This window comes from Lolium perenne, chromosome 7 (assembly GCF_019359855.2).
Source record: "Lolium perenne isolate Kyuss_39 chromosome 7, Kyuss_2.0, whole genome shotgun sequence".
In the NCBI taxonomy this organism is placed as follows: Eukaryota; Viridiplantae; Streptophyta; class Magnoliopsida; order Poales; family Poaceae; genus Lolium; species Lolium perenne.
In genome coordinates this window covers 180,910,222-180,920,282 of record NC_067250.2, presented here as the reverse complement: position 1 = coordinate 180,920,282, position 10,061 = coordinate 180,910,222, and the positions used below count along the sequence as shown (strand labels likewise).

Below are 10,061 nucleotides of genomic sequence, written 5' to 3'. Positions count from 1 at the left end.
GAACTCCGCCCGTTTTAGTCTAAATATCATTAAATTTAGTCTATATTCACCCGAATTTAGCCGAAGTTTGTCAAGTTTCCGTTTTTTAAATTCGCATCGTCGACTTCGCCTGGGCACGCGGCTGGGAAACTAGCGCTCCCCACGCCAAAACTTCATCCAATCCGGACGAAAATTTCGCCGGATTTGGGCGTGGGGAGCGCCAACGAGTGGGGATGCTCTAAGCTGCGGACCCCGTGACGTGGAGGACGTGAGCCGGGAGGTGACCCTCATGCTCAGGAGCGCCAGCATCGTCACGCTGCGGGAGGCCTGCGAGGGCGAAGGCGCCGTGCACCTCGTCATGGAGCTCTTCGACCGCATCGTCGCGCGCCGCCGCCGCCGTCACTCGCACCATCGTCGAGGTCGTGCAGCTCTGCCACCAACACGGCGTCATCCACCGGGACCTCAAGCCCGACAACTTACTCTTCGCCAACAAGGTCATCGACTTCGGCTTCGGCCTCTCCACCTTCAAGCCCGGTGAGCCGCCCTCCGAGATCTGCCCGTGATTTGGACCAACTGCTTGCCGCACTTTGGACTTCTTCGGCTAGACCCTGATCCGTGGGTTGGTGGCCAGTTCTGGGTGCAATTTTCGGTAGTGGTCGTTGTAGTGAGTGCTATTTCGTGCTTGCATAATCTGACGAGAATTTAGTGGTTCTCTTTTGCTACGACTGTTAGTTGTATTTTTTTCTTACAAATTAGTGGTATTATTAGTCTTGTTAATCTGAGCTGAGTTATTTTGGAAGTAAGGTTCAGGGCAGCAGTTGTTGGGGACCAGGCAATTGATTATATGTTTCCACATTCCAGAACCTGTTAGTAGACTTGGCATTATCTATAAGCAGCTCATTTGGCAACAATAGTATTATTTGGTTATTATTTATAAGAATTTATACCGATCATGAAGAATACGCTGCAAGAGACTTACAACAACACTGATAACAGGTGCATACAGTTGTGCTCCTTTATGTTGCTTAACTCAATAGGCACAGTTCTTCCACTTCAATTCTGTACCTCTTGGTTGAAAATTAATACGCTTGAACTACATGAATCATGAAAGTCCAGTAAATCTATGTTTTTGGTTCTGTGCCTTTTTTCTTCTTCTTGATTTCCTGCTATGCAACATTTCACATTACACAGCCTGAACCTTACTGAGTTTATTATGGCATTCTCCCCTTGTCCGTGTACCATGTGGATTTCCTGCTATCAGTACGAGCACCTAGTTTTCTTTGCCGTACTGACCGTGCTTACTTGGTTGTTAGTTTCTTTTCATCACTAAGAATTGGGTCCAATCTAATTTAATGTATGTGGGGAGCAACCAAACTGTCTTCAATTGTGGACTTATATCTTTCACTAGCTTGATACATTTAACTTTCTAACAAAAGCAAGTAGATGCCTGTATTTTATTTTTCTAGTACATGGCTCCGGAAGTGCTCAAGTTTGAAACTATGGACTTGAAATAAACATATCGAGTGCTGGAGTTATTATCTTATATATATATATATATATTGTTATGCGGTGTTCTTCCATTTTAGGCTGGTACTTTGCCTTTTCCCTATGATAATCTTTTATCCTTCTTCGCAGCTGATATCGCAGAGACTGAACAAGGAGTTGCACAAGCTATCCTTCGCGGAAATATAAATTTTAAGAGAGAGCCCTGGCCCCATGTTTCTGATAGTGCTAAAGATTTTGTTCGACAGATGCTTCAGCCTGATCACAAAATCAGGCTAACGGCAAAGCAAGTTCTTGGTAAGATGCACCTTCAGTATCCTCAATAAATACGGCACATTATTATACTACTATCGATATCCTCAAGTTTATGAATTTCGTTCTGCATTAGTTCTTAACCTTTTAGAGCTGCTGAGTGGTTTTTTCTTATAAGCAAGTACATAACAATTATGTCCGGATAAGTCATATTATGTAGTTTGTTTCGGCTATGTGATAAGTCTGTTGTCGCATTGGCTTTAATAGTCAAATACATTAAGGACCTACCAGTGGTAGTAGTAGAAGTTATGTAGGATCCCGTTCGAATCCTTGTTCAAGTAGTTTGCTAGCTATACTGGTATACTCTATGGTTGTATATTATTTACATCTGTAAACTAGTTGTAATACTGTGTATTGCTGAAGCCGAATATGAGAACAAGTTACAAATTGTTAGACGGAGCAATGAATGCTGAGAGTAAAAGGAGGAAGTATATTCTAACTGTTGCAGTAAACTCGAGATACATCATTGAGGTTTGGCATGAAACAACAGTGCTGCTGTAAGCACCAGATGGCAGTTACATGCTGTATGTGCTCATCCTCCAAAGAAATGCAATTAAAAGGAAGCTTTGTGATTATCCAAGACATGGGCACTGTTGAGTTAGCAAATTAGATAAAGCCAAGTTTCTTCGTTTTGCTGCAACATGTTCTCTCGGGGTGCACCAACTGAGTATCAAACTTTCTCATGCTATCCAGTATCAACCAGATAATGCACACATTTAATCGACCATATGTTAATGTCATTTCGTCTTTTCTAAATTCCTTTTGAGATAGTATCGTATTCATTGGGAATCTTCTTGATCTGTGTTATCACAGAGCATACATGGCTTCAAAATGCCAAGAAAGCTCCAAATGTTCCTGTTGGATACATTGTAAAGTCAAGGATGAACAGTTTTCAAGGGTAAACAGATTCGAAAGAAGAGTATACATGGTTTGACTATCTTTATCTTATGAATCCGGATTTAGTTTCCTTTGAATTGATATTTTCTCAATTATATATGGAAAATATGTCATAATTATGGAAATTATTTGGTTAGGTTATTGCTGACCACTTGTCAGTTGAAGAAGTTGAGGATACAAAGGAAATGTTCAAGGGTGATGGATACTGATAATGTCGTATAGTCTCACATGAAGAGTTGAAGAGCTGGATCGCAAAATTTGGTTCTCACCTTGACGAACCCCAAGTACAAATGTTAATAGAAGCTGTAAGTAATGTAAACGAGTTTTCTTGGTTGTTAAAATGTTCAGCCAGATTAAGTGAGCTCCTATTTTTTATCACAGTCCCTACTGAGTCACTTTATTTGTTTCTAAAACTCATGACTTATATATAGTAGTTATGTTGATCCATCAGCCAGTAATGCAGTACACGTGTGTTGACATTGTTTGTGTACTAGATGGTGGAAGAATTGTAAACTCTGGTCCCTCTTGTTGCATTAGTTTGGTTCCTAGGACTTGGGCCCTTGATAAATAGCATAAAGGGATAAATGATACGATGAAACTTTTCTATATTTTCAACATTGAGGCCACTGTTAGTAGACTTAGCATTATAAGCAGCTCATTTGGCAACAATATTATTTGGTTATTATTTATAAGAATTCATACCGATCATGAAGAATGCGCTGCATGAGACTTACAACAATACTGATAATAGGTGCACACAGTTATGCTCCTTTATGTTGCTTAACTGAATAGGCACAACTCGTCCACTTCTATTCTGCACCACTTGGATGGAAACTTATAAGTTTGAACTACATGAATCAAGAACGTCCATTAAATCTATATGTTTGGTTCTCTGCCATATTTCTCTTCTTGATTTACTGTTATGCAACTTTTCCCCTTGTTCGTGTACCAAGTGGCTTTCCTGCTATCAGTACGAAGCTAAGAGCACCTAGTTTCTTTTCCGTGCTGACCGTCCTTGGTTGTTTATCTTATTTTGGGTCCAATTTAATGTATGTGTGGAGCAACCAAACTTACTTAAATTGTGGACTTATATCTTGCAGTAGCTTGATACATTTAACTTCCTAACAAGAGGAAATAGATGTCGGTTTTTTATTATTTGCTCGCTGTGGATTATAGGCATCCCGAATGTTTTAGGAGGCACCTCTTTATAGCCAAGCCTCGCTTATTTTTGCGGGCAGCCTAAACTAGCATTTGGTATAAAAGAAGAGTATACCATCTTTATAGGACTGAAAACAGATGCTCTTGCAGTATCGTGTTCTTTGGAAAAGGGGAATAGCTAAGCCATCTCAAACATGTAACCTCCTTTTCATTATGTGGTGTTGTTGGATTTGTAATGGCTCTATATGGCAGGAAAGCCCTCAAATATCACTCAAGTATTTTGGTTCAGTGCATTATCAAATCATTTGGAACATTGATGGTTTGATGATCTACTTCTCTTCCTGTCGCACGCCCAAATTGTTCGGTGTGAAATGTATGTATGCACCCCTTGACCCACGCTGACGCCGCCACCCTTGCTTCCCCCACGCCACGCCGCTGCCGTATCGTTGCCCTCCTCGAGGACTGGTGCTAGCTAGGGCGCCAAGATGGTGGTTGATCTGCGAGCAGCTCTTCGACGGTGAGGAGAAGCTCTTCATCGACCTACACGCACTGCTCACAGATCTCCTTCACTCCTTCCTCTCCTACTCTGCTCTGCTCAGGGAAAGCCGCATCTCCGGGGACCTCGATTGGCTGCGGAAGTTCGCTCATGGCAAGGAGACCAGCCTCGACGTCTCCGCCTGCTCATGGCTGCCTCTCGACAGAGGGACGCTCTCCAACTTCACCGGTGACTCCTCCATGTAAGCCTCCAATTTCAGTGCCTCAAAATTCCCTTTTTTTATTTCTTTTTGCTACTCTCTAGGAGAGCAATGGAGTGGTTGGTTTTGAACTGTCTTTACTTGGTCCATTTTGGGTTCAGGGGAGTATGTATTTGGAACTGCTAGTTTACTCCAATTTATGTAATTTAGTCTGTCATTGCTAGAGTAACCATGTAGTGGTGTACAAGTGTGTGCTAGTTCAAATTTCAGCCTGTTTAAATTACTGCTACTGCTAGAGTAACCATGGAGTAGTTCAAATTTCTGCTTGTACAAGTGTGTGCTGTATTGGAGTCTATTTTTTGCATCAGTGCACCATTACAGTGCTATTAGAAGTGCTCATATGCTTTCAGTTCGCATTACATGAGCAGATATCTCTACATGTTCTTGTTAAACACTTTGTTGAGAACTAAGAATAGATAAATGATAATTATATAGCTTTAACTCAGATGACATTATTGATGATTGCAGATAATGCTGGGACAAACGGAGCTGCTAATAACAGCACATCGCTCAACACAAGGAGGCTTGATGATGATACAGAGAATCTTGCTCGTTTTTATGTGCTGTGTGTATGCATCTCAACTGAATCTTAAAATATGTGTAAAATATGGAAAATTGTTTGCCTTTGTTTTACAGAACAGTTTGTACAAACATATAATACAAGTTGAGTAACTGTAACGGTGCACTGATGCAAAATACGTCATGCAAATTGCCGTGGCCCTCGTGGTCACGGGCTCTCGAGTCTCGACGGCCGTCGCTAGTACGATCTGACCTACGTGGCACTAATTAGAAAATGAGCGTAGTCAACGAAAAGGAAGGAAGCGAGACCCAGCTGATTTTCACGAACAGATTAACTCCGTTGCTGGTGCAGAACGGTAACCCAGGAAAAATTTGTTGTTCCACCAAACGAGCCGAGAGTGGCAATGCAGTCAGAAAAGCGGCCGACGCTACATTTTCGGGACGGACAGTCTTTACCCATTGTCTCTTTTCGGAATGACAATTTCATGCTAAGCCATTTCATGGCGCACATGAACAGCTCTCATATCTGCGTCACTCCCTCTCAGAGTCTCTCCCTCACTCTTTCGCCCATCCTCGTCTCACCACCACTCTTTCGTCCATCCTCGTTTCTCCCTGTCTTCCGCCATGACCGAGATAGTAGAGGTCGAAGAGGATGATACCCTCTCCCTTGTGCCAGACTTCATGTGGCCTGTCGTCGGCCGTATACTTACGGTGGCAAAAGAAATCGAAGTTGACAATCCACGAGTTGCATATTTCTGTAAGTTATGATTGAGTAACTGCCTTTTTTATTTGCTCCCTGATCGAGTCCCTGGGGTGATTCTTCTGATACTTGCTCATCAGGTCGAGCATTAGCTCTGGAGAAGCTCCATCGCATGGAGCCCAATTCCGTGAGGTTTCCTGGACTCTTGGCGACCGTTGAAGTCATCAATGTTACGCAGGCTCGAGAAGGTAACAACTGTTACGTTGGGGCGTTCGTTTTTATTGCCGCCGCCGGAGCCGGACTGGCCGCGGTGAGACTGACATGGTCGCAAGATCGACCCACTGTTCTATCGTCTTGACCCCACTGTTCTCACGATATCGACGAACCCCAAGTGAAAATGAAAATGGAAATTTGGACAGGGGAGGAAACAGAGCAACACAAAACAGGGCTGCCATGGAAATCCGAAAAGATCCTTTGCGTCCACCGGCAGGAACTCTCACCTCCTGCCCGTCACCGGCGTTTGCTTCGTCTTCATGAACCGGCGTAGGCTCCTCGCACCGACTTGGTGACCGCCACTCTCATCTGCGCCCGTAGGTCGCCGTCGGTCGAGCGCCCCAGCAAACGCCGCCTTTTCCGTGCTTCTTCCGGCGGCCACGCCTTGCCGCCGCTACCGCCGAGGCGCTGGCCCAGCGCGTTCTGAGCAGCGATCTGGCACTCCCACACCGCCTCTTCGGCCGACGCCTTGTACCGCCGCTTCATGGCCTCCTCGCCGATCAGCTTCGCCAGCTCGGTGCCACGGGTGCGCATGTATATGCACCACAGTACCGGTGTGCGTTCATTCCCATGACGTGCGCCGTCGCCGCGTCCACGCACACCCCGCGTCCGCCTCCTCCATGTGCCGGTGCAGCGCCCGTGGCATCTGGTCTTCGCTCTCCGGTTTGGCTCCATCATTGTTTTTGTCGCGGCCACGCTCTCGCTCCGCCCGCAGAGCGGTCTCCACGAGCCCGCGGTAGTTGTCGGACGCGAGGCTCTTGAGGTAGTTCATGGCGTACCGGACGATCTTGGGCACCTCCTGGCGTACCAGACGATCTTGGGCACCTCCACGGCGTCTTGCCTGGAGCCTGAACTCGTAGAACACGCGAGGGCGAGCTCTGTTGTTGCTAGGACAGGAAAACGAACACACACTAGAGAAACACTCTATGCCGTCATGTACGCCGCTGGGTGACTGGGTCCATCCGCATCATGGATTCATGGCCTTGACAGCCCTCCTGTACCGCGTCTTGACGTAGATGTCGACGCAGATGTTCAGGTAGTCGTTGCCGGCGAGCGTCTTGGCCATCCTTGCGGCGGCCACCTTGTCATCCGTGCCGAGCTCATGCTCCTCCGTCGTGTCGCCGGCCGGTGTCGTCCTCGGTCTCAGCATGCTTGAGCGTGATCTGAAGGAGTGCCTCGAAGAGGTCCTGGAGTCCGAACAGGGCCTCGTACACGGCGCGCAGCGCGGACGCCGCCTCTGTTAGCCCGCGGCCTCGTCTCCTTCACGCTCCGGGCGGCCTCGTCCCCTCGAATGCGTGTCGCAGCTGGTCCACGCGGTCGACGAAGGAAACCTACTAGCTATTGATTTTGTCTACGTGTATTTTACATGTATTATTATCAATTTTCATGATAAATGAAAATTGGGGGGCTTTCGGCTCCTACTTTCGAAAAATGCTACATGTTTGATTTTTGATTTAGCAGGACGGGCTTGAGACAAAGCCAAAACTTGGGTCAACGGATGATGAAGAGCTTCATAATTTCATTGAGCAGTACCAGCATAATAACATGATAAGAGTGTAAGATTCAATGCGCATTTTCATTAACAATAATATTGTAAATAAAATGCCAACTAATACTGTTCACCTTTGTTTGTTTGACATAGGGATGACTTGGCAAAATATTATGAGACCACGTCTGTTCTTTTTGACGTGCTAAAGAATATGACACCAGAAGACTCTCACTTCGAGGTTCTATATCCAACTTCATTTTGAGCTTTTCTTTCACAACAAATTTATCGTACTTCGTATTAAAGTGGATTCTCCAAACACTATCCACCTACACACATTTCAAGTTTTTTTTTCATAAAAAATTTGAAAAAAACAATCTACAGTCTCTCCAGTCTCCTCCCAAGCGGACGACGGTGGCCTGGAGTAGACGCTACTCTCTCCACCCTTGCGACCAGTGGCGTAGCTATGTAGCCGCCAGGGGGGGCGGCGGCCCCCCCCAGCCCAAGAAAATTTTGCCTAATATCCCTTCATATTTGACAGTTTTTGGCTAAAAATAGTCTATATTTGGCCCATTTGCCCCCCCCCAACAGTGGCCCAAAGTGTCTCCCTGGCCCATTTGCCCCCCCAAATTTTGGCCCAAGCTCCGCCACTGCTTGCGACCAATTTCTTCTCTGTGATTGGAGATTCTTGACAATATTAGATGTGATGACCGTGTTGCTCTTCATTGTAGAAAATGATTTCTATTACATGCAATGTTTGCATCATGTTTAGTTGCAAATCCAAGCGCGAAATACTAGTCTCGTCGAGCCATCCTCTTAAGCCTGTTCATGGTTTGGTTCTGAATCGGTCAGACCAAACCACGGTTTGTGTACGGGTTGAAACCGTGGAACCAGCGACGGCCGACGAGGACGGTGGTGCCATGGCGACCTCGGCGCCAGCGACCAAGGCGGTGCTGCACGTTCTCGCCCGGCCGACTTCGCACGGGCGGAACTGGATCAAGCCCGCGGAGACCGAGCATCGCCATTGAGGTTGAGCCCCTCCTGGACCACGTGTCCATCGGCGTCCTGCCCGGCAAGTTCGCCGCGCCCCTGCTCCTCCTCGGCCCGCTCGCGCGAGATCCGACAGCTACAGAAGCTCGCCGTCTGTCCAGGTCAGTCAGCTCATCCCGCTCGAGCGGGACTCGGCCGCGCCTTCCGCGCACCGGCGCCTTGCCCACTCGGCTAGCCGCGCTCACCTGTAGCGCTCGCAAGCTACGGCCCGTGCTTGTATTCTGGCAAGCTGCTGATGTGTTGCTGCTACTAGCTTGTGCGTGGCTTGAGCTAGGCTAGAGGCGTGCATGCTAGCACAACTAGCTAGCTCTCCGGACTCCGGCCCAAACCCACGCCCATGACGACACGACACCATGAACGCACCTCGGACCTCGTCGTCGCCAGCACTGCTCCAGCCTCCCCATACTCGAAAATAATGTCCTCAAGCTCCACATAGAATCCGTGAGTCTCCTCCCCGCGGTAATCGTTGAATAGAGCCGCACCGCGGCCGTAATCTTCCTCGTCGTACGCTCTGGCCGCCGGACGTCGTCGATAAATCCGCCGTTCTCCGGCATCCTAGGCTCTCCCAGTCAACTTCCTCGTGCCCAAGTCGTATCCCCCTACCTTCTGGACATGTTCTCGGAGATCTAAGCTTCCTCCGGCAGCCTCCCGGGCTTGGCCGTGCTCCGGCGTCCGCCATCGTCGGCGCCAAACAAGCTCCGGTCCTCCCCAGGACTTCCGACCACGCTATCGAGCTCCCTGGAGTGAGAACTAGTCGGGAGGAGGGGGTGATACGGGCAGAGCTGCCGCTGAGGTCGAGCTCGGCGAGGCGACGCACTGCTATGTCGACGGAGGCTTTGCGGCGGCTTGACAATGAATGACAAAGCCTTTATTTGTTCTCAACTCTGCTTGCATATGTGTGTCCCTTCATAATGTAAGGATGATTTTTTTTTCATTAGGATACTAAACAATATTATTTCTTAGCATACGTTGTAAAACATAAATGTATTACACGATCATTTTCAACACACGAAAGACAATGCACTTGCATTTTGTGAGGGCCATGCATCGTACGTGTACTCCCTGGACTAGAATTTTGTTCCATAGTAGTAATCTACATTCTGATTTCTGAATATTAATTATCTCCTCGGTAATCAACAACAACCGAAAACTAAGCAGCCTCTCCCTTTCTATTGGGTGTCATTAATACATATCTCACTTGGATTGAGCGTTTATATACTTGAGTAGTATCATTAAAGAGAATGCTAATTTGTTTTAAACATTTTAGGATGTAGAGTATTATGGAATGGAGGGAGTACTAATTTCAAATAATTGCAACATATTGTTTCGTCTTCATGAATTTCTTGCATTTAATATTCTAACTTGGAGCATTTGTTTTGAAGATTGAGATGGTGCCCCAGCAGCCTCGGCCCCAGCACTCGTCGCCTGG

General features: G+C 46.8%; 1 long non-coding RNA gene across 2 annotated transcripts; it reads left to right on the top strand.

The window, feature by feature from the left end:
* Window positions 1-224: 224 nt before the first annotated feature.
* LOC127315725 (uncharacterized) lies at window positions 225-5,243 on the top strand. 2 transcript variants are annotated; one of them, XR_011749267.1, is made up of 6 exons: window positions 225-513; window positions 1,615-1,779; window positions 2,608-2,722; window positions 2,829-4,366; window positions 4,449-4,586; window positions 5,073-5,243. It is a non-coding gene; the product is annotated as an uncharacterized lncRNA (long non-coding RNA). The 2 variants fall into 2 exon arrangements; XR_011749266.1 differs by having other exon boundaries at window positions 2,829-4,586.
* The last annotated feature ends 4,818 nt before the right edge of the window (window positions 5,244-10,061 follow it).